General features: G+C 45.3%; 8 non-coding genes across 8 annotated transcripts; all 8 read left to right on the top strand.

Annotated features, from left to right (window-relative positions):
* The first annotated feature begins 2,942 nt into the window (after nt 1–2,942).
* trnaf-aaa (transfer RNA phenylalanine (anticodon AAA)) lies at nt 2,943–3,015 on the top strand. Its single transcript has one exon. It is a non-coding gene; the product is annotated as a tRNA-Phe (tRNA).
* A 3,885-nt stretch (nt 3,016–6,900) lies between these two features.
* On the top strand, nt 6,901–6,972 carry trnad-guc (transfer RNA aspartic acid (anticodon GUC)). Its single transcript has one exon. It is a non-coding gene; the product is annotated as a tRNA-Asp (tRNA).
* A 111-nt stretch (nt 6,973–7,083) lies between these two features.
* trnaf-gaa (transfer RNA phenylalanine (anticodon GAA)) lies at nt 7,084–7,156 on the top strand. The gene has a single exon. It is a non-coding gene; the product is annotated as a tRNA-Phe (tRNA).
* Nucleotides 7,157–11,002: 3,846 nt separating this feature from the next.
* On the top strand, nt 11,003–11,074 carry trnad-guc (transfer RNA aspartic acid (anticodon GUC)). Its single transcript has one exon. It is a non-coding gene; the product is annotated as a tRNA-Asp (tRNA).
* Nucleotides 11,075–15,105: 4,031 nt separating this feature from the next.
* Nucleotides 15,106–15,177, top strand: trnad-guc (transfer RNA aspartic acid (anticodon GUC)). Its single transcript has one exon. It is a non-coding gene; the product is annotated as a tRNA-Asp (tRNA).
* A 2,147-nt stretch (nt 15,178–17,324) lies between these two features.
* Nucleotides 17,325–17,398, top strand: trnaf-gaa (transfer RNA phenylalanine (anticodon GAA)). Its single transcript has one exon. It is a non-coding gene; the product is annotated as a tRNA-Phe (tRNA).
* A 2,391-nt stretch (nt 17,399–19,789) lies between these two features.
* Nucleotides 19,790–19,861, top strand: trnad-guc (transfer RNA aspartic acid (anticodon GUC)). The gene has a single exon. It is a non-coding gene; the product is annotated as a tRNA-Asp (tRNA).
* A 111-nt stretch (nt 19,862–19,972) lies between these two features.
* On the top strand, nt 19,973–20,045 carry trnaf-gaa (transfer RNA phenylalanine (anticodon GAA)). Its single transcript has one exon. It is a non-coding gene; the product is annotated as a tRNA-Phe (tRNA).
* The last annotated feature ends 2,222 nt before the right edge of the window (nt 20,046–22,267 follow it).

Below are 22,267 nucleotides of genomic sequence, written 5' to 3'. Positions count from 1 at the left end.
AGTCTCTATGTGTGCCATTCTGTGATTTCAGGTTGTTTTACGGAGCAAGCATGTGTAAGAACTTAGTCAACCCACTGACACAGCTTGAGTGTAAATGTCATCTTAAAATAACAATTGTGTTTCTGCCTGATTTCAGGCCAGGGACCTTTCACGTGTGAGGCAAACTTGATAACCGCTACACCACAGATACCGGCGACTTTGACGAGCTACTTCAGAGCGTAGGCAAAAACAGGCTTTCACATTCAGGCCCGTAGGTAACGTTCCTTTTCAAATGCAGATTGCCGGAGAACGTAGGGGCGTAATTTGACAAGTGATGCATTTTTGTCCAACCTTGAGCGATTAAAAGTAATGGCATCAGAACAGCGTAAGTACACCAGGGGCATGGCCGGGGGCAGTGCTGTTCCAGTCCTCGTTAGTATAGTGGACAGTATCTCCGCCTGTTGTAATTGACATCCTAGGGCTGCTGCTGCAAGTGCAGCTATTTTTCATGGGAGAAAGTCTCTATTTCCATTAATAGTATGTGGTGGCTTTGTCCAAACTGAGGCTGTTTACAAATTGGTTCTTAACTTTCTTCTGTAGTCTCGCATAACCCTTTTCGATTTCTTTGACCAATTTGCACTTGCTGCTTGCCCTTTTCGATTTCTTTGACCAATTTGCACATGCTGTTTGCCATATCGCGTGCAGCAAGAAGAGGGCATGCAATTGCAGGAAAGGAACTCCTCAACAGGTACTCAAAACTGAAATTGAACGACGACCATTGCAACTTTAGCCAGTAATGGTCCGCTCAGTCAAAGGCACACAGCCTTTGTCCAGCGACTACTCTGGCGTGACTGCAAACGAGCAGTGCTGTTCCAGACCTCGTTAGTATAGTGGACAGGATCTCCGCCTGTTGTAATTGACATCCTAGGGCTGCTGCTGCAAGTGCAGCTAATTTTCATTGGAGAAAGTCTCTATTTCGATTAATAGTATGTGGTGGCTTTGTCCAAACTGAGGCTGTTTAGAAATTGGTTCTTAACTTTCTTCTGTAGTCTCGCATAACCCTTTTCGATTTCTTTGACCAATTTGCACATGCTGTTTGCCATATCGCGTGCACCAAGAAGAGGGCATGCAATTGCAGGAAAGGAACTCCTCAACAGGTAACTCAAAACTGAAATTGAACGACGACCATTGCAAGCATGTGTAAGTACTTAGTCAACCCACTGACACAGCTTGAGTGTGAATGTCATCTTAAAATAACAACAATTGTGTTTCTGCCTGGTTTCAGGCCAGGGACCTTTCACGTGTGAGGCGAACTTGATAACCGCTACACCACAGAAATCGGCGACTTTGACGAGCTACTTCAGAGCGTAGCTTCCCAGCAAGAAGAATACCACGGTCGTGGAAGTTTACTCCTCAGGGGTTTTGGGATGAAAGGATCTTTATCGAACTTTGTAGTACTAAAACCAAAAGTGTTGCCTTTCTAATTGTTAGAGCTGAGACAACCCCTTTTACAAGGCAATCCACCCAGACTGACTGTGCACATGATAATGGATAGCAAAAGGGTTTCTGCCTGATTTCGAACGAGGGACCTTTATGCATGTTAGGCCAAGGTGATATCCACTACACTACAGAATTTAGCCACGTAGGGTATTACTTTCAGAGGGTAGCATCTAACCACAAAGCGACACATTATCGTGCAAGGTCGACTCTAAGGGGCTTTCCAAAATCCTAGTGCACAATAGGTACTTTCTCAGCTTAATGGGGACCATGCTCATATGTGGAGGCTGATCAGTCCAATGCTAAGCCAGTGTAGCGTGGAGAGGGGATTGAAGCTGTGGTAATTGACATCCTAGGGGTGCTGCTTCAGTGCAGCTGTTTTTCATGGGAGAAACAAAGGCTGTTTAGAAATTGGTTCTTAACAATCTTCTGTAGTCTCGCAAAACCCTTTTTGATTTCTTTGACCAATTTGCACATGCTGTTTGCCATATCGCGTCCAACAAGAAGAGGGCGCGCAATTGTAGTCAACAGATACTCAAAACTGAAATTGAATAACGACCATTGCAACTTTAGCCAGTAATCGTCCGCTCTGTCAAAGACACAGCCTTTTTTCGGCGACTACTCTGGAGTGACTGCAAAAGATCTAACAGGCAAAAGCAGGTTTTCACATTCAGGCCCGTAGGTAACGTTCCTTTTCAAATGCAGATTGACGGAGAACGTAGGAGCGTAATTTGACAATTGATTCATTTTTGTCCAACCTTGAGCGAGTAAAAGTAATGGCATCAGAACGGCGTAACTACACCAGGGGCATGGCCGGGGGCAGTGCTGTTCCAGTCCTCGTTAGTATAGTGGACAGTATCTCCGCCTGTTGTAATTGACATCCTAGGGCTGCTGCTGCAAGTGCAGCTATTTTTCATGGGAGAAAGTCTCTATTTCCATTAATAGTATGTGGTGGCTTTGTCCAAACTGAGGCTGTTTAGAAATTGGTTTTTAACTTTCTTCTGTAGTCTCACATAACCCTTTTCGATTTCTTTGACCAATTTGCACTTGCTGCTTGCCCTTTTCGATATCTTTGACCAATTTGCACATGCTGTTTGCCATATCGCGTGCACCAAGAAGAGGGCATGCAATTGCAGGAAAGGAACTCCTCAACAGGTACTCAAAACTGAAATTGAACGACGACCATTGCAACTTTAGCCAGTAATGGTCCGCTCAGTCAAAGGCACACACCCTTTGTCCAGCGACTACTCTGGCGTGACTGCAAACGAGCAGTGCTTTTCCAGTCCTCGTTAGTATAGTGGACAGTATCTCCGCCTGTCACGCGGAAGACCGGGGTTCGATTCCCAGACGGGGAGAGTCTTTTTGCCTTTGTCCCGGACAGTTGAAATTTCCCGCAATACGTCTTCGGCTTGGTTGAGGAGGCTTGCATTTCCAAATGATGGCCAGAAGAAGTCATCGGGTGTTGTGCCAAAATAGCTCAGTTGGGAGAGCGTTAGACTAAAGATCTAAAGGTCCCTGGTTCGATCCCGGGCTTCGGCATTACACCACCTCTGTCTTGCGTACGATGCCAAGAGTCCCCTAACCTTTTGTTTTTGTACTTAAGACGGTTTGGAAGGTAGTCTCTATGTGTGCCATTCTGTGATTTCAGGTTGTTTTACGGAGCAAGCATGTGTAAGAACTTAGTCAACCCACTGACACAGCTTGAGTGTAAATGTCATCTTAAAATAACAACAATTTTGTTTCTGCCTGATTTCAGGCCAGGGACCTTTCACGTGTGAGGCAAACTTGATAACCGCTACACCACAGATACCGGCGACTTCGACGAGCTACTTCAGAGCGTAGGCAAAAGCAGGCTTTCACATTCAGGCCCGTAGGTAACGTTCCTTTTCAAATGCAGATTGCCGGAGAACGTAGGGGCGTAATTTGACAAGTGATGCATTTTTGTCCAACCTTGAGCGATTAAAAGTAATGGCATCAGAACAGCGTAAGTACACCAGGGGCATGGCCGGGGCCAGTGCTGTTCCAGTCCTCGTTAGTATAGTGGACAGGATCTCCGCCTGTTGTAATTGACATCCTAGGGCTGCTGCTGCAAGTGCAGCTATTTTTCATTGGAGAAAGTCTCTATTTCGATTAATAGTATGTGGTGGCTTTGTCCAAACTGAGGCTGTTTAGAAATTGGTTCTTAAATTTCTTCTGTAGTCTCGCATAACCCTTTTCGATTTCTTTGACCAATTTGCACATGCTGTTTGCCATATCGCGTGCACCAAGAAGAGGGCATGCAATTGCAGGAAAGGAACTCCTCAACAGGTAACTCAAAACTGAAATTGAACGACGACCATTGCAAGCATGTGTAAGAACTTAGTCAACCCACTGACACAGCTTGAGTGTGAATGTCATCTTAAAATAACAACAATTGTGTTTCTGCCTGGTTTCAGGCCAGGGACCTTTCACGTGTGAGGCGAACTTGATAACCGCTACACCACAGAAATCGGCGACTTTGACGAGCTACTTCAGAGCGTAGCTTCCCAGCAAGAAGAATACCACGGTCGTGGAAGTTTACTCCTCAGGGGTTTTGGGATGAAAGGATCTTTATCGAACTTTGTAGTACTAAAACCAAAAGTGTTGCCTTTCTAATTGTTAGAGCTGAGACAACCCCTTTTACAAGGCAATCCACCCAGACTGACTGTGCACATGATAATGGATAGCAAAAGGGTTTCTGCCTGATTTCGAACGAGGGACCTTTATGCATGTTAGGCCAAGGTGATATCCACTACACTACAGAATTTAGCCACGTAGGGTATTACTTTCAGAGGGTAGCATCTAACCACAAAGCGACACATTATCGTGCAAGGTCGACTCTAAGGGGCTTTCCAAAATCCTAGTGCACAATAGGTACTTTCTCAGCTTAATGGGGACCATGCTCATATGTGGAGGCTGATCGGTCCAATGCTAAGCCAGTGTAGCGTGGAGAGGGGAGTGAAGCTGTGGTAATTGACATCCTAGGGGTGCTGCTTCAGTGCAGCTGTTTTTCATGGGAGAAACAAAGGCTGTTTAGAAATTGGTTCTTAACAATCTTCTGTAGTCTCGCAAAACCCTTTTTGATTTCTTTGACCAATTTGCACATGCTGTTTGCCATATCGCGTCCAACAAGAAGAGGGCGCGCAATTGTAGTCAACAGATACTCAAAACTGAAATTGAATAACGACCATTGCAACTTTAGCCAGTAATCGTCCGCTCTGTCAAAGACACAGCCTTTTTTCGGCGACTACTCTGGAGTGACTGCAAAAGATCTAACAGGCAAAAGCAGGTTTTCACATTCAGGCCCGTAGGTAACGTTCCTTTTCAAATGCAGATTGACGGAGAACGTAGGAGCGTAATTTGACAATTGATTCATTTTTGTCCAACCTTGAGCGAGTAAAAGTAATGGCATCAGAACGGCGTAACTACACCAGGGGCATGGCCGGGGGCAGTGCTGTTCCAGTCCTCGTTAGTATAGTGGACAGTATCTCCGCCTGTTGTAATTGACATCCTAGGGCTGCTGCTGCAAGTGCAGCTATTTTTCATGGGAGAAAGTCTCTATTTCGATTAATAGTATGTGGTGGCTTTGTCCAAACTGAGGCTGTTTAGAAATTGGTTCTTAACTTTCTTCTGTAGTCTCGCATAACCCTTTTCGATTTCTTTGACCAATTTGCACTTGCTGCTTGCCCTTTTCGATTTCTTTGATTAATTTGCACATGCTGTTTGCCATATCGCGTGCACCAAGAAGAGGGCATGCAATTGCAGGAAAGGAACTCCTCAACAGGTAACTCAAAACTGAAATTGAACGACGACCATTGCAAGCATGTGTAAGAACTTAGTCAACCCACTGACACAGCTTGAGTGTGAATGTCATCTTAAAATAACAACAATTGTGTTTCTGCCTGGTTTCAGGCCAGGGACCTTTCACGTGTGAGGCGAACTTGATAACCGCTACACCACAGAAATCGGCGACTTTGACGAGCTACTTCAGAGCGTAGCTTCCCAGCAAGAAGAATACCACGGTCGTGGAAGTTTACTCCTCAGGGGTTTTGGGATGAAAGGATCTTTATCGAACTTTGTAGTACTAAAACCAAAAGTGTTGCCTTTCTAATTGTTAGAGCTGAGACAACCCCTTTTACAAGGCAATCCACCCAGACTGACTGTGCACATGATAATGGATAGCAAAAGGGTTTCTGCCTGATTTCGAACGAGGGTCCTTTATGCATGTTAGGCCAAGGTGATATCCACTACACTACAGAATTTAGCCACGTAGGGTATTACTTTCAGAGGGTAGCATCTAACCACAAAGCGACACATTATCGTGCAAGGTCGACTCTAAGGGGCTTTCCAAAATCCTAGTGCACAATAGGTACTTTCTCAGCTTAATGGGGACCATGCTCATATGTGGAGGCTGATCGGTCCAATGCTAAGCCAGTGTAGCGTGGAGAGGGGAGTGAAGCTGTGGTAATTGACATCCTAGGGGTGCTGCTTCAGTGCAGCTGTTTTTCATGGGAGAAACAAAGGCTGTTTAGAAATTGGTTCTTAACAATCTTCTGTAGTCTCGCAAAACCCTTTTTGATTTCTTTGACCAATTTGCACATGCTGTTTGCCATATCGCGTCCAACAAGAAGAGGGCGCGCAATTGTAGTCAACAGATACTCAAAACTGAAATTGAATAACGACCATTGCAACTTTAGCCAGTAATCGTCCGCTCTGTCAAAGACACAGCCTTTTTTCGGCGACTACTCTGGAGTGACTGCAAAAGATCTAACAGGCAAAAGCAGGTTTTCACATTCAGGCCCGTAGGTAACGTTCCTTTTCAAATGCAGATTGACGGAGAACGTAGGAGCGTAATTTGACAATTGATTCATTTTTGTCCAACCTTGAGCGAGTAAAAGTAATGGCATCAGAACGGCGTAACTACACCAGGGGCATGGCCGGGGCAGTGCTGTTCCAGTCCTCGTTAGTATAGTGGACAGTATCTCCGCCTGTTGTAATTGACATCCTAGGGCTGCTGCTGCAAGTGCAGCTATTTTTCATGGGAGAAAGTCTCTATTTCGATTAATAGTATGTGGTGGCTTTGTCCAAACTGAGGCTGTTTAGAAATTGGTTCTTAACTTTCTTCTGTAGTCTCGCATAACCCTTTTCGATTTCTTTGACCAATTTGCACTTGCTGCTTGCCCTTTTCGATTTCTTTGACCAATTTGCACATGCTGTTTGCCATATCGCGTGCACCAAGAAGAGGGCATGCAATTGCAGGAAAGGAACTCCTCAACAGGTACTCAAAACTGAAATTGAACGACGACCATTGCAACTTTAGCCAGTAATGGTCCGCTCAGTCAAAGGCACACAGCCTTTGTCCAGCGACTACTCTGGCGTGACTGCAAACGAGCAGTGCTTCTCCAGTCCTCGTTAGTATAGTGGACAGTATCTCCGCCTGTCACGCGGAAGACCGGGGTTCGATTCCCCGACGGGGAGAGTCTTATTGCCTTTGTCCCGGACAGTTGAAATTTCCCGCAATACGTCTTCGGCTTGGTTGAGGAGGCTTGCATTTCCAAATGATGGCCAGAAGAAGTCATCGGGTGTTGTGCCAAAATAGCTCAGTTGGGAGAGCGTTAGACTGAAGATCTAAAGGTCCCTGGTTCGATCCCGGGCTTCGGCATTACACCACCTCTGTCTTGCGAACGATGCCAAGAGTCCCCTAACCTTTTGTTTTTGTACTTAAGACGGTTTGGAAGGTAGTCTCTATGTGTGCCATTCTGTGATTTCAGGTTGTTTTACGGAGCAAGCATGTGTAAGAACTTAGTCAACCCACTGACACAGCTTGAGTGTAAATGTCATCTTAAAATAACAACAATTGTGTTTCTGCCTGATTTCAGGCCAGGGACCTTTCACGTGTGAGGCAAACTTGATAACCGCTACACCACAGATACCGGCGACTTTGACGAGCTACTTCAGAGCGTAGGCAAAAGCAGGCTTTCACATTCAGGCCCGTAGGTAATGTTCCTTTTCAAATGCAGATTGCCGGAGAACGTAGGGGCGTAATTTGACAAGTGATGCATTTTTGTCCAACCTTGAGCGATTAAAAGTAATGGCATCAGAACAGCGTAAGTACACCAGGGGCATGACCGGGCCCAGTGCTGTTCCAGTCCTCGTTAGTATAGTGGACAGGATCTCCGCCTGTTGTAATTGACATCCTAGGGCTGCTGCTGCAAGTGCAGCTATTTTTCATTGGAGAAAGTCTCTATTTCGATTAATAGTATGTGGTGGCTTTGTCCAAACTGAGGCTGTTTAGAAATTGGTTCTTAACTTTCTTCTGTAGTCTCGCATAACCCTTTTCGATTTCTTTGACCAATTTGCACATGCTGTTTGCCATATCGCGTGCACCAAGAAGAGGGCATGCAATTGCAGGAAAGGAACTCCTCAACAGGTAACTCAAAACTGAAATTGAACGACGACCATTGCAAGCATGTGTAAGAACTTAGTCAACCCACTGACACAGCTTGAGTGTGAATGTCATCTTAAAATAACAACAATTGTGTTTCTGCCTGGTTTCAGGCCAGGGACCTTTCACGTGTGAGGCGAACTTGATAACCGCTACACCACAGAAATCGGCGACTTTGACGAGCTACTTCAGAGCGTAGCTTCCCAGCAAGAAGAATACCACGGTCGTGGAAGTTTACTCCTCAGGGGTTTTGGGATGAAAGGATCTTTATCGAACTTTGTAGTACTAAAACCAAAAGTGTTGCCTTTCTAATTGTTAGAGCTGAGACAACCCCTTTTACAAGGCAATCCACCCAGACTGACTGTGCACATGATAATGGATAGCAAAAGGGTTTCTGCCTGATTTCGAACGAGGGACCTTTATGCATGTTAGGCCAAGGTGATATCCACTACACTACAGAATTTAGCCACGTAGGGTATTACTTTCAGAGGGTAGCATCTAACCACAAAGCGACACATTATCGTGCAAGGTCGACTCTAAGGGGCTTTCCAAAATCCTAGTGCACAATAGGTACTTTCTCAGCTTAATGGGGACCATGCTCATATGTGGAGGCTGATCGGTCCAATGCTAAGCCAGTGTAGCGTGGAGAGGGGATTGAAGCTGTGGTAATTGACATCCTAGGGGTGCTGCTTCAGTGCAGCTGTTTTTCATGGGAGAAACAAAGGCTGTTTAGAAATTGGTTCTTAACAATCTTCTGTAGTCTCGCAAAACCCTTTTTGATTTCTTTGACCAATTTGCACATGCTGTTTGCCATATCGCGTCCAACAAGAAGAGGGCGCGCAATTGTAGTCAACAGATACTCAAAACTGAAATTGAATAACGACCATTGCAACTTTAGCCAGTAATCGTCCGCTCTGTCAAAGACACAGCCTTTTTTCGGCGACTACTCTGGAGTGACTGCAAAAGATCTAACAGGCAAAAGCAGGTTTTCACATTCAGGCCCGTAGGTAACGTTCCTTTTCAAATGCAGATTGACGGAGAACGTAGGAGCGTAATTTGACAATTGATTCATTTTTGTCCAACCTTGAGCGAGTAAAAGTAATGGCATCAGAACGGCGTAACTACACCAGGGGCATGGCCGGGGTCAGTGCTGTTCCAGTCCTCGTTAGTATAGTGGACAGTATCTCCGCCTTTTGTAATTGACATCCTAGGGCTGCTACTGCAAGTGCAGCTATTTTTCATGGGAGAAAGTCTCTATTTCGATTAATAGTATGTGGTGGCTTTGTCCAAACTGAGGCTGTTTAGAAATTGGTTCTTAACTTTCTTCTGTAGTCTCGCATAACCCTTTTCGATTTCTTTGACCAATTTGCACATGCTGTTTGCCATATCGCGTGCACCAAGAAGAGGGCATGCAATTGCAGGAAAGGAACTCCTCAACAGGTAACTCAAAACTGAAATTGAACGACGACCATTGCAAGCATGTGTAAGAACTTAGTCAACCCACTGACACAGCTTGAGTGTGAATGTCATCTTAAAATAACAACAATTGTGTTTCTGCCTGGTTTCAGGCCAGGGACCTTTCACGTGTGAGGCGAACTTGATAACCGCTACACCACAGAAATCGGCGACTTTGACGAGCTACTTCAGAGCGTAGCTTCCCAGCAAGAAGAATACCACGGTCGTGGAAGTTTACTCCTCAGGGGTTTTGGGATGAAAGGATCTTTATCGAACTTTGTAGTACTAAAACCAAAAGTGTTGCCTTTCTAATTGTTAGAGCTGAGACAACCCCTTTTACAAGGCAATCCACCCAGACTGACTGTGCACATGATAATGGATAGCAAAAGGGTTTCTGCCTGATTTCGAACGAGGGACCTTTATGCATGTTAGGCCAAGGTGATATCCACTACACTACAGAATTTAGCCACGTAGGGTATTACTTTCAGAGGGTAGCATCTAACCACAAAGCGACACATTATCGTGCAAGGTCGACTCTAAGGGGCTTTCCAAAATCCTAGTGCACAATAGGTACTTTCTCAGCTTAATGGGGACCATGCTCATATGTGGAGGCTGATCGGTCCAATGCTAAGCCAGTGTAGCGTGGAGAGGGGATTGAAGCTGTGGTAATTGACATCCTAGGGGTGCTGCTTCAGTGCAGCTGTTTTTCATGGGAGAAACAAAGGCTGTTTAGAAATTGGTTCTTAACAATCTTCTGTAGTCTCGCAAAACCCTTTTTGATTTCTTTGACCAATTTGCATATGCTGTTTGCCATATCGCGTCCAACAAGAAGAGGGCGCGCAATTGTAGTCAACAGATACTCAAAACTGAAATTGAATAACGACCATTGCAACTTTAGCCAGTAATCGTCCGCTCTGTCAAAGACACAGCCTTTTTTCGGCGACTACTCTGGAGTGACTGCAAAAGATCTAACAGGCAAAAGCAGGTTTTCACATTCAGGCCCGTAGGTAACGTTCCTTTTCAAATGCAGATTGACGGAGAACGTAGGAGCGTAATTTGACAATTGATTCATTTTTGTCCAACCTTGAGCGAGTAAAAGTAATGGCATCAGAACGGCGTAACTACACCAGGGGCATGGCCGGGGTCAGTGCTGTTCCAGTCCTCGTTAGTATAGTGGACAGTATCTCCGCCTTTTGTAATTGACATCCTAGGGCTGCTACTGCAAGTGCAGCTATTTTTCATGGGAGAAAGTCTCTATTTCGATTAATAGTATGTGGTGGCTTTGTCCAAACTGAGGCTGTTTAGAAATTGGTTCTTAACTTTCTTCTGTAGTCTCGCATAATCCTTTTCGATTTCTTTGACCAATTTGCACTTGCTGCTTGCCCTTTTCGATTTCTTTGACCAATTTGCACATCCTGTTTGCCATATCGCGTGCACCAAGAAGAGGGCATGCAATTGCAGGAAAGGAACTCCTCAACAGGTACTCACAACTGAAATTGAACGACGACCATTGCAACTTTAGCCAGTAATGGTCCGCTCAGTCAAAGGCACACAGCCTTTGTCCAGCGACTACTCTGGCGTCACTGCAAACGAGCAGTGCTTTTCCAATCCTTGTTAGTATAGTGGACAGTATCTCCGCCTGTCACGCGGAAGACCGGGGTTCGATTCCCCGACGGGGAGAGTCTTTTTGCCTTTGTCCCGGACAGTTGAAATTTCCCGCAATACGTCTTCGGCTAGGTTGAGGAGGCTTGCATCTGCAAATGATGGCCAGAAGAAGTCATCGGTTGTTGTGCCGAAATAGCTCAGTTGGGAGAGCGTTAGACTGAAGATCTAAAGGTCCCCTGGTTCGATCCTGGGTTTGGGCATTACACCACCTCTGTCTTCCGTACGATGCCAAGAGTCCCGTAACCTTTTGTTTTTGTACTTAAGACGGTTTGGAAGGTAGTCTCTATGTGTGCCATTCTGTGATTTCAGGTTGTTTTACGGAGCAAGCATGTGTAAGAACTTAGTCAACCCACTGACACAGCTTGAGTGTAAATGTCATCTTAAAATAACAACAATTGTGTTTCTGCCTGATTTCAGGCCAGGGACCTTTCACGTGTGAGGCAAACTTGATAACCGCTACACCACAGATACCGGCGACTTTGACGAGCTACTTCAGAGCGTAGGCAAAAGCAGGCTTTCACATTCAGGCCCATAGGTAACGTTCCTTTTCAAATGCAGATTGCCGGAGAACGTAGGGGCGTAATTTGACAAGTAATGCATTTTTGTCCAACCTTGAGCGATTAAAAGTAATGGCATCAGAACAGCGTAAGTACACCAGGGGCATGGCCGGGGCCAGTGCTGTTCCAGTCCTCGTTAGTATAGTGGACAGGATCTCCGCCTGTTGTAATTGACATCCTAGGGCTGCTGCTGCAAGTGCAGCTATTTTTCATTGGAGAAAGTCTCTATTTCGATTAATAGTATGTGGTGGCTTTGTCCAAACTGAGGCTGTTTAGAAATTGGTTCTTAACTTTCTTCTGTAGTCTCGCATAACCCTTTTCGATTTCTTTGACCAATTTGCACATGCTGTTTGCCATATCGCGTGCACCAAGAAGAGGGCATGCAATTGCAGGAAAGGAACTCCTCAACAGGTAACTCAAAACTGAAATTGAACGACGACCATTGCAAGCATGTGTAAGAACTTAGTCAACCCACTGACACAGCTTGAGTGTGAATGTCATCTTAAAATAACAACAATTGTGTTTCTGCCTGGTTTCAGGCCAGGGACCTTTCACGTGTGAGGCGAACTTGATAACCGCTACACCACAGAAATCGGCGACTTTGACGAGCTACTTCAGAGCGTAGCTTCCCAGCAAGAAGAATACCACGGTCGTGGAAGTTTACTCCTCAAGGGTTTTGGGATGAAAGGATCTTTATCGAACTTTGTAGTACTAAAACCAAAAGTGTTGCCTTTCTAATTGTTAGAGCTGAGACAACCCCTTTTACAAGGCAATCCACCCAGACTGACTGTGCACATGATAATGGATAGCAAAAGGGTTTCTGCCTGATTTCGAACGAGGGACCTTTATGCATGTTAGGCCAAGGTGATATCCACTACACTACAGAATTTAGCCACGTAGGGTATTACTTTCAGAGGGTAGCATCTAAGCACAAAGCGACACATTATCGTGCAAGGTCGACTCTAAGGGGCTTTCCAAAATCCTAGTGCACAATAGGTACTTTCTCAGCTTAATGGGGACCATGCTCATATGTGGAGGCTGATCGGTCCAATGCTAAGCCAGTGTAGCGTGGAGAGGGGATTGAAGCTGTGGTAATTGACATCCTAGGGCTGCTTTTTCAGTGCAGCTGTTTTTCATGGGAGAAACAAAGGCTGTTTAGAAATTGGTTTTTAACAATCTTCTGTAGTCTCGCAAAACCCTTTTTGATTTCTTTGACCAATTTGCACATGCTGTTTGCCATATCGCGTCCAACAAGAAGAGGGCGCGCAATTGTAGTCAACAGATACTCAAAACTGAAATTGAATAACGACCATTGCAACTTTAACCAGTAATCGTCCGCTCTGTCAAAGACACAGCCTTTTTTCGGCGACTACTCTGGAGTGACTGCAAAAGATCTAACAGGCAAAAGCAGGTTTTCACATTCAGGCCCGTAGGTAACGTTCCTTTTCAAATGCAGATTGACGGAGAACGTAGGAGCGTAATTTGACAATTGATTCATTTTTGTCCAACCTTGAGCGATTAAAAGTAATGGCATCAGAACGGCGTAAGTACACCAGGGGCATGGCCGGGGCCAGTGCTGTTCCAGTCCTCGTTAGTATAGTGGACAGGATCTCCGCCTGTTGTAAATGACATCCTAGGGCTGCTGCTGCAAGTGCAGCTATTTTTCATTGGAGAAAGTCTCTATTTCGATTAATAGTATGTGGTGGCTTTGTCCAAACTGAGGCTGTTTAGAAATTGGTTCTTAACTTTCTTCTGTAGTCTCGCATAACCCTTTTCGATTTCTTTGACCAATTTGCACATGCTGTTTGCCATATTGCGTGCACCAAGAAGAGGGCATGCAATTGCAGGAAAGGAACTCCTCAACAGGTAACTCAAAACTGAAATTGAACGACGACCATTGCAAGCATGTGTAAGAACTTAGTCAACCCACTGACACAGCTTGAGTGTGAATGTCATCTTAAAATAACAACAATTGTGTTTCTGCCTGGTTTCTGGCCAGGGACCTTTCACGTGTGAGGCGAACTTGATAACCGCTACACCACAGAAATCGGCGACTTTGACGAGCTACTTCAGAGCGTAGCTTCCCAGCAAGAAGAATACCACGGTCGTGGAAGTTTACTCCTCAGGGGTTTTGGGATGAAAGGATCTTTATCGAACTTTGTAGTACTAAAACCAAAAGTGTTGCCTTTCTAATTGTTAGAGCTGAGACAACCCCTTTTACAAGGCAATCCACCCAGACTGACTGTGCACATGATAATGGATAGCAAAAGGGTTTCTGCCTGATTTCGAACGAGGGACCTTTATGCATGTTAGGCCAAGGTGATATCCACTACACTACAGAATTTAGCCACGTAGGGTATTACTTTCAGAGGGTAGCATCTAAGCACAAAGCGACACATTATCGTGCAAGGTCGACTCTAAGGGGCTTTCCAAAATCCTAGTGCACAATAGGTACTTTCTCAGCTTAATGGGGACCATGCTCATATGTGGAGGCTGATCGGTCCAATGCTAAGCCAGTGCAGCGTGGAGAGGGGATTGAAGCTGTGGTAATTGACATCCTAGGGCTGCTTCTTCAGTGCAGCTGTTTTTCATGGGAGAAACAAAGGCTGTTTAGAAATTGGTTCTTAACAATCTTCTGTAGTCTCGCAAAACCCTTTTTGATTTCTTTGACCAATTTGCACATGCTGTTTGCCATATCGCGTCCAACAAGAAGAGGGCGCGCAATTGTAGTCAACAGATACTCAAAACTGAAATTGAATAACGACCATTGCAACTTTAACCAGTAATCGTCCGCTCTGTCAAAGACACAGCCTTTTTTCGGCGACTACTCTGGAGTGACTGCAAAAGATCTAACAGGCAAAAGCAGGTTTTCACATTCAGGCCCGTAGGTAACGTTCCTTTTCAAATGCAGATTGACGGAGAACGTAGGAGCGTAATTTGACAATTGATTCATTTTTGTCCAACCTTGAGCGAGTAAAAGTAATGGCATCAGAACGGCGTAACTACACCAGGGGCATGGCCGGGGGCAGTGCTGTTCCAGTCCTCGTTAGTATAGTGGACAGTATCTCCGCCTGTTGTAATTGACATCCTAGGGCTGCTACTGCAAGTGTAGCTATTTTTCATGGGAGAAAGTCTCTATTTCGATTAATAGTATGTGGTGGCTTTGTCCAAACTGAGGCTGTTTAGAAATTGGTTCTTAACTTTCTTCTGTAGTCTCGCATAATCCTTTTCGATTTCTTTGACCAATTTGCACTTGCTGCTTGCCCTTTTCGATTTCTTTGACCAATTTGCACATCCTGTTTGCCATATCGCGTGCACCAAGAAGAGGGCATGCAATTGCAGGAAAGGAACTCCTCAACAGGTACTCACAACTGAAATTGAACGACGACCATTGCAACTTTAGCCAGTAATGGTCCGCTCAGTCAAAGGCACACAGCCTTTGTCCAGCGACTACTCTGGCGTGACTGCAAACGAGCAGTGCTTTTCCAGTCCTCGTTAGTATAGTGGACAGTATCTCCGCCTGTCACGCGGAAGACCGGGGTTCGATTCCCTGACGGGGAGAGTCTTTTTGCCTTTGTCCCGGACAGTTGAAATTTCCCGCAATACGTCTTCAGCTTGGTTGAGGAGGCTTGCATTTGCAAATGATGGCCAAAAGAAGTCATCGGTTGTTGTGCCGAAATAGCTCAGTTGGGAGAGCGTTAGACTGAAGATCTAAAGGTCCCCTGGTTTGATCCCGGGTTTCGGCATTACACCACCTCTGTCTTGCGTACGATGCCAAGAGTCCCGTAACCTTTTGTTTTTGTACTTAAGACGGTTTAGAAGGTAGTCTCTATGTGTGCCATTCTGTGATTTCAGGTTGTTTTACGGAGCAAGCATGTGTAAGAACTTAGTCAACCCACTGACACAGCTTGAGAGTAAATGTCATCTTAAAATAACAACAATTGTGTTTCTGCCTGATTTCAGGCCAGGGACCTTTCACGTGTGAGGCGAACTTGATAACCGCTACACCACAGATACCGGCGACTTTGACGAGCTACTTCAGAGCGTAGGCAAAAGCAGGCTTTCACATTCAGGCCCGTAGGTAACGTTCCTTTTCAAATGCAGATTGCTGGAGAACGTAGGGGCGTAATTTGACAAGTGATACATTTTTGTCCAACCTTGAGCGATTAAAAGTAATGGCATCAGAACAGCGTAACTACACCAGGGGCATGGCCGGGGCCAGTGCTGTTCCAGTCCTCGTTAGTATAGTGGACAGGATCTCCGCCTGTTGTAATTGACATCCTAGGGCTGCTGCTGCAAGTGCAGCTATTTTTCATTGGAGAAAGTCTCTATTTCGATTAATAGTATGTGGTGGCTTTGTCCAAACTGAGGCTGTTTAGAAATTGGTTCTTAACTTTCTTCTGTAGTCTCGCATAACCCTTTTCGATTTCTTTGACCAATTTGCACATGCTGTTTGCCATATCGCGTGCACCAAGAAGAGGGCATGCAATTGCAGGAAAGGAACTCCTCAACAGGTAACTCAAAACTGAAATTGAACGACGACCATTGCAAGCATGTGTAAGAACTTAGTCAACCCACTGACACAGCTTGAGTGTGAATGTCATCTTAAAATAACAACAATTGTGTTTCTGCCTGGTTTCAGGCCAGGGACCTTTCACGTGTGAGGCGAACTTGATAACCGCTACACCACAGAAATCGGCGACTTTGACGAGCTACTTCAGAGCGTAGCTTCCCAGCAAGAAGAATACCACGGTCGTGGAAGTTTACTCCTCAGGGGTTTTGGGATGAAAGGATCTTTATCGAACTTTGTAGTACTAAAACCAAAAGTGTTGCCTTTCTAATTGTTAGAGCTGAGACAACCCCTTTTACAAGGCAATCCACCCAGACTGACTGTGCACATGATAATGGATAGCAAAAGGGTTTCTGCCTGATTTCGAACGAGGGACCTTTATGCATGTTAGGCCAAGGTGATATCCACTACACTACAGAATTTAGCCACGTAGGGTATTACTTTCAGAGGGTAGCATCTAACCACAAAGCGACACATTATCGTGCAAGGTCGACTCTAAGGGGCTTTCCAAAATCCTAGTGCACAATAGGTACTTTCTCAGCTTAATGGGGACCATGCTCATATGTGGAGGCTGATCGGTCCAATGCTAAGCCAGTGTAGCGTGGAGAGGGGATTGAAGCTGTGGTAATTGACATCCTAGGGCTGCTTCTTCAGTGCAGCTGTTTTTCATGGGAGAAACAAAGGCTGTTTAGAAATTGGTTCTTAACAATCTTCTGTAGTCTCGCAAAACCCTTTTTGAGTTCTTTGACCAATTTGCACATCCTGTTTGCCATATCGCGTGCACCAAGAAGAGGGCATGCAATTGCAGGAAAGGAACTCCTCAACAGGTACTCACAACTGAAATTGAACGACGACCATTGCAACTTTAGCCAGTAATGGTCCGCTCAGTCAAAGGCACACAGCCTTTGTCCAGCGACTACTCTGGCGTGACTGCAAACGAGCAGTGCTTTTCCAGTCCTCGTTAGTATAGTGGACAGTATCTCAGCCTGTCACGCGGAAGACCGGGGTTCAATTCCCCGACGGGGAGAGTCTTTTTGCCTTTGTCCCGGACAGTTGAAATTTCCCGCAATACGTCTTTGGCTTGGTTGAGGAGGCTTGCATTTGCAAATGATGGCCAGAAGAAGTCATCGGTTGTTGTGCCGAAATAGCTCAGTTGGGAGAGCGTTAGACTGAAGATCTAAAGGTCCCCTGGTTCAATCCCGGGTTTCGGCATTACACCACCTCTGTCTTGCGTACGATGCCAAGAGTCCCGTAACCTTTTGTTTTTGTACTTAAGATGGTTTGGAAGGTAGTCTCTATGTGTGCCATTCTGTGATTTCAGGTTGTTTTACGGAGCAAGCATGTGTAAGAACTTAGTCAACCCACTGACACAGCTTGAGTGTAAATGTCATCTTAAAATAACAACAATTGTGTTTCTGCCTGATTTCAGGCCAGGGACCTTTCACGTGTGAGGCAAACTTGATAACCGCTACACCACAGATACCGGCGACTTTGACGAGCTACTTCAGAGCGTAGGCAAAAGCAGGCTTTCACATTCAGGCCCGTAGGTAACGTTCCTTTTCAAATGCAGATTGCCGGAGAACGTAGGGGCGTAATTTGACAAGTGATGCATTTTTGTCCAACCTTGAGCGATTAAAAGTAATGGCATCAGAACAGCGTAAGTACACCAGGGGCATGGCCGGGGCCAGTGCTGTTCCAGTCCTCGTTAGTATAGTGGACAGGATCTCCGCCTGTTGTAATTGACATCCTAGGGCTGCTGCTGCAAGTGCAGCTATTTTTCATTGGAGAAAGTCTCTATTTCGATTAATAGTATGTGGTGGCTTTGTCCAAACTGAGGCTGTTTAGAAATTGGTTCTTAACTTTCTTCTGTAGTCTCGCATAACCCTTTTCGATTTCTTTGACCAATTTGCACATGCTGTTTGCCATATCGCGTGCGCCAAGAAGAGGGCATGCAATTGCAGGAAAGGAACTCCTCAACAGGTAACTCAAAACTGAAATTGAACGACGACCATTGCAAGCATGTGTAAGTACTTAGTCAACCCACTGACACAGCTTGAGTGTGAATGTCATCTTAAAATAACAACAATTGTGTTTCTGACTGGTTTCAGGCCAGGGACCTTTCACGTGTGAGGCGAACTTGATAACCGCTACACCACAGAAATCGGCGACTTTGACGAGCTACTTCAGAGCGTAGCTTCCCAGCAAGAAGAATACCACGGTCGTGGAAGTTTACTCCTCAGGGGTTTTGGGATGAAAGGATCTTTATCGAACTTTGTAGTACTAAAACCAAAAGTGTTGCCTTTCTAATTGTTAGAGCTGAGACAACCCCTTTTACAAGGCAATCCACCCAGACTGACTGTGCACATGATAATGGATAGCAAAAGGGTTTCTGCCTGATTTCGAACGAGGGACCTTTATGCATGTTAGGCCAAGGTGATATCCACTACACTACAGAATTTAGCCACGTAGGGTATTACTTTCAGAGGGTAGCATCTAACCACAAAGCGACACATTATCGTGCAAGGTCGACTCTAAGGGGCTTTCCAAAATCCTAGTGCACAATAGGTACTTTCTCAGCTTAATGGGGACCATGCTCATATGTGGAGGCTGATCGGTCCAATGCTAAGCCAGTGTAGCGTGGAGAGGGGATTGAAGCTGTGGTAATTGACATCCTAGGGGTGCTGCTTCAGTGCAGCTGTTTTTCATGGGAGAAACAAAGGCTGTTTAGAAATTGGTTCTTAACAATCTTCTGTAGTCTCGCAAAACCCTTTTTGATTTCTTTGACCAATTTGCACATGCTGTTTGCCATATCGCGTCCAACAAGAAGAGGGCGCGCAATTGTAGTCAACAGATACTCAAAACTGAAATTGAATAACGACCATTGCAACTTTAGCCAGTAATCGTCCGCTCTGTCAAAGACACAGCCTTTTTTCGGCGACTACTCTGGAGTGACTGCAAAAGATCTAACAGGCAAAAGCAGGTTTTCACATTCAGGCCCGTAGGTAACGTTCCTCTTCAAATGCAGATTGACGGAGAACGTAGGAGCGTAATTTGACAATTGATTCATTTTTGTCCAACCTTGAGCGAGTAAAAGTAATGGCATCAGAACGGCGTAACTACACCAGGGGCATGGCCGGGGGCAGTGCTGTTCCAGTCCTCGTTAGTATAGTGGACAGTATCTCCGCCTGTTGTAATTGACATCCTAGGGCTGCTGCTGCAAGTGCAGCTATTTTTCATGGGAGAAAGTCTCTATTTCCATTAATAGTATGTGGTGGCTTTGTCCAAACTGAGGCTGTTTACAAATTGGTTCTTAACTTTCTTCTGTAGTCTCGCATAACCCTTTTCGATTTCTTTGACCAATTTGCACTTGCTGCTTGCCCTTTTCGATTTCTTTGACCAATTTGCACATGCTGTTTGCCATATCGCGTGCACCAAGAAGAGGGCATGCAATTGCAGGAAAGGAACTCCTCAACAGGTACTCAAAACTGAAATTGAACGACGACCATTGCAACTTTAGCCAGTAATGGTCCGCTCAGTCAAAGGCACACAGCCTTTGTCCAGCGACTACTCTGGCGTGACTGCAAATGAGCAGTGCTTTTCCAGTCCTCGTTAGTATAGTGGACAGTATCTCCGCCTGTCACGCGGAAGACCGGGGTTCGATTCCCCGACGGGGAGAGTCTTTTTGCCTTTGTCCCGGACAGTTGAAATTTCCCGCAATACGTCTTCGGCTTGGTTGAGGAGGCTTGCATTTCCAAATGATGGCCAGAAGAAGTCATCGGGTGTTGTGCCAAAATAGCTCAGTTGGGAGAGCGTTAGACTGAAGATCTAAAGGTCCCTGGTTCGATCCCGGGCTTCGGCATTACACCACCTCTGTCTTGCGTACGATGCCAAGAGTCCCCTAACCTTTTGTTTTTGTACTTAAGACGGTTTGGAAGGTAGTCTCTATGTGTGCCATTCTGTGATTTCAGGTTGTTTTACGGAGCAAGCATGTGTAAGAACTTAGTCAACCCACTGACACAGCTTGAGTGTAAATGTCATCTTAAAATAACAACAATTGTGTTTCTGCCTGATTTCAGGCCAGGGACCTTTCACGTGTGAGGCGAACTTGATAACCGCTACACCACAGATACCGGCGACTTTGACGAGCTACTTCAGAGCGTAGGCAAAAGCAGGCTTTCACATTCAGGCCCGTAGGTAACGTTCCTTTTCAAATGCAGATTGCCGGAGAACGTAGGGGCGTAATTTGACAAGTGATGCATTTTTGTCCAACCTTGAGCGATTAAAAGTAATGGCATCAGAACAGCGTAACTACACCAGGGTCATGGCCGGGCCCAGTGCTGTTCCAGTCCTCGTTAGTATAGTGGACAGGATCTCCGCCTGTTGTAATTGACATCCTAGGGCTGCTGCTGCAAGTGCAGCTATTTTTCATTGGAGAAAGTCTCTATTTCGATTAATAGTATGTGGTGGCTTTGTCCAAACTGAGGCTGTTTAGAAATTGGTTCTTAACTTTCTTCTGTAGTCTCGCATAACCCTTTTCGATTTCTTTGACCAATTTGCACATGCTGTTTGCCATATCGCGTGCACCAAGAAGAGGGCATGCAATTGCAGGAAAGGAACTCCTCAACAGGTAACTCAAAACTGAAATTGAACGACGACCATTGCAAGCATGTGTAAGAACTTAGTCAACCCACTGACACAGCTTGAGTGTGAATGTCATCTTAAAATAACAACAATTGTGTTTCTGCCTGGTTTCAGGCCAGGGACCTTTCACGTGTGAGGCGAACTTGATAACCGCTACACCACAAAAATCGGCGACTTTGACGAGCTACTTCAGAGCGTAGCTTCCCAGCAAGAAGAATACCACGGTCGTGGAAGTTTACTCCTCAGGGGTTTTGGGATGAAAGGATCTTTATCGAACTTTGTAGTACTAAAACCAAAAGTGTTGCCTTTCTAATTGTTAGAGCTGAGACAACCCCTTTTACAAGGCAATCCACCCAGACTGACTGTGCACATGATAATGGATAGCAAAAGGGTTTCTGCCTGATTTCGAACGAGGGACCTTTATGCATGTTAGGCCAAGGTGATATCCACTACACTACAGAATTTAGCCACGTAGGGTATTACTTTCAGAGGGTAGCATCTAACCACAAAGCGACACATTATCGTGCAAGGTCGACTCTAAGGGGCTTTCCAAAATCCTAGTGCACAATAGGTACTTTCTCAGCTTAATGGGGACCATGCTCATATGTGGAGGCTGATCGGTCCAATGCTAAGCCAGTGTAGCGTGGAGAGGGGATTGAAGCTGTGGTAATTGACATCCTAGGGGTGCTGCTTCAGTGCAGCTGTTTTTCATGGGAGAAACAAAGGCTGTTTAGAAATTGGTTGTTAACAATCTTCTGTAGTCTCGCAAAACCCTTTTTGATTTCTTTGACCAATTTGCACATGCTGTTTGCCATATCGCGTCCAACAAGAAGAGGGCGCGCAATTGTAGTCAACAGATACTCAAAACTGAAATTGAATAACGACCATTGCAACTTTAGCCAGTAATCGTCCGCTCTGTCAAAGACACAGCCTTTTTTCGGCGACTACTCTGGAGTGACTGCAAAAGATCTAACAGGCAAAAGCAGGTTTTCACATTCAGGCCCGTAGGTAACGTTCCTTTTCAAATGCAGATTGACGGAGAACGTAGGAGCGTAATTTGACAATTGATTCATTTTTGTCCAACCTTGAGCGAGTAAAAGTAATGGCATCAGAACGGCGTAACTACACCAGGGGCATGGCCGGGGGCAGTGCTGTTCCAGTCCTCGTTAGTATAGTGGACAGTATCTCCGCCTGTTGTAATTGACATCCTAGGGCTGCTGCTGCAAGTGCAGCTATTTTTCATGGGAGAAAGTCTCTATTTCCATTAATAGTATGTGGTGGCTTTGTCCAAACTGAGGCTGTTTAGAAATTGGTTCTTAACTTTCTTCTGTAGTCTCGCATAACCCTTTTCGATTTCTTTGACCAATTTGCACTTGCTGCTTGCCCTTTTCGATTTCTTTGACCAATTTGCACATGCTGTTTGCCATATCGCGTGCAACA

This window comes from Channa argus, unplaced genomic scaffold, assembly GCF_033026475.1.
Source record: "Channa argus isolate prfri unplaced genomic scaffold, Channa argus male v1.0 Contig074, whole genome shotgun sequence".
Taxonomy (NCBI): Eukaryota; Metazoa; Chordata; class Actinopteri; order Anabantiformes; family Channidae; genus Channa; species Channa argus.
This window is presented reverse-complemented; position numbering and strand designations above follow the sequence as displayed.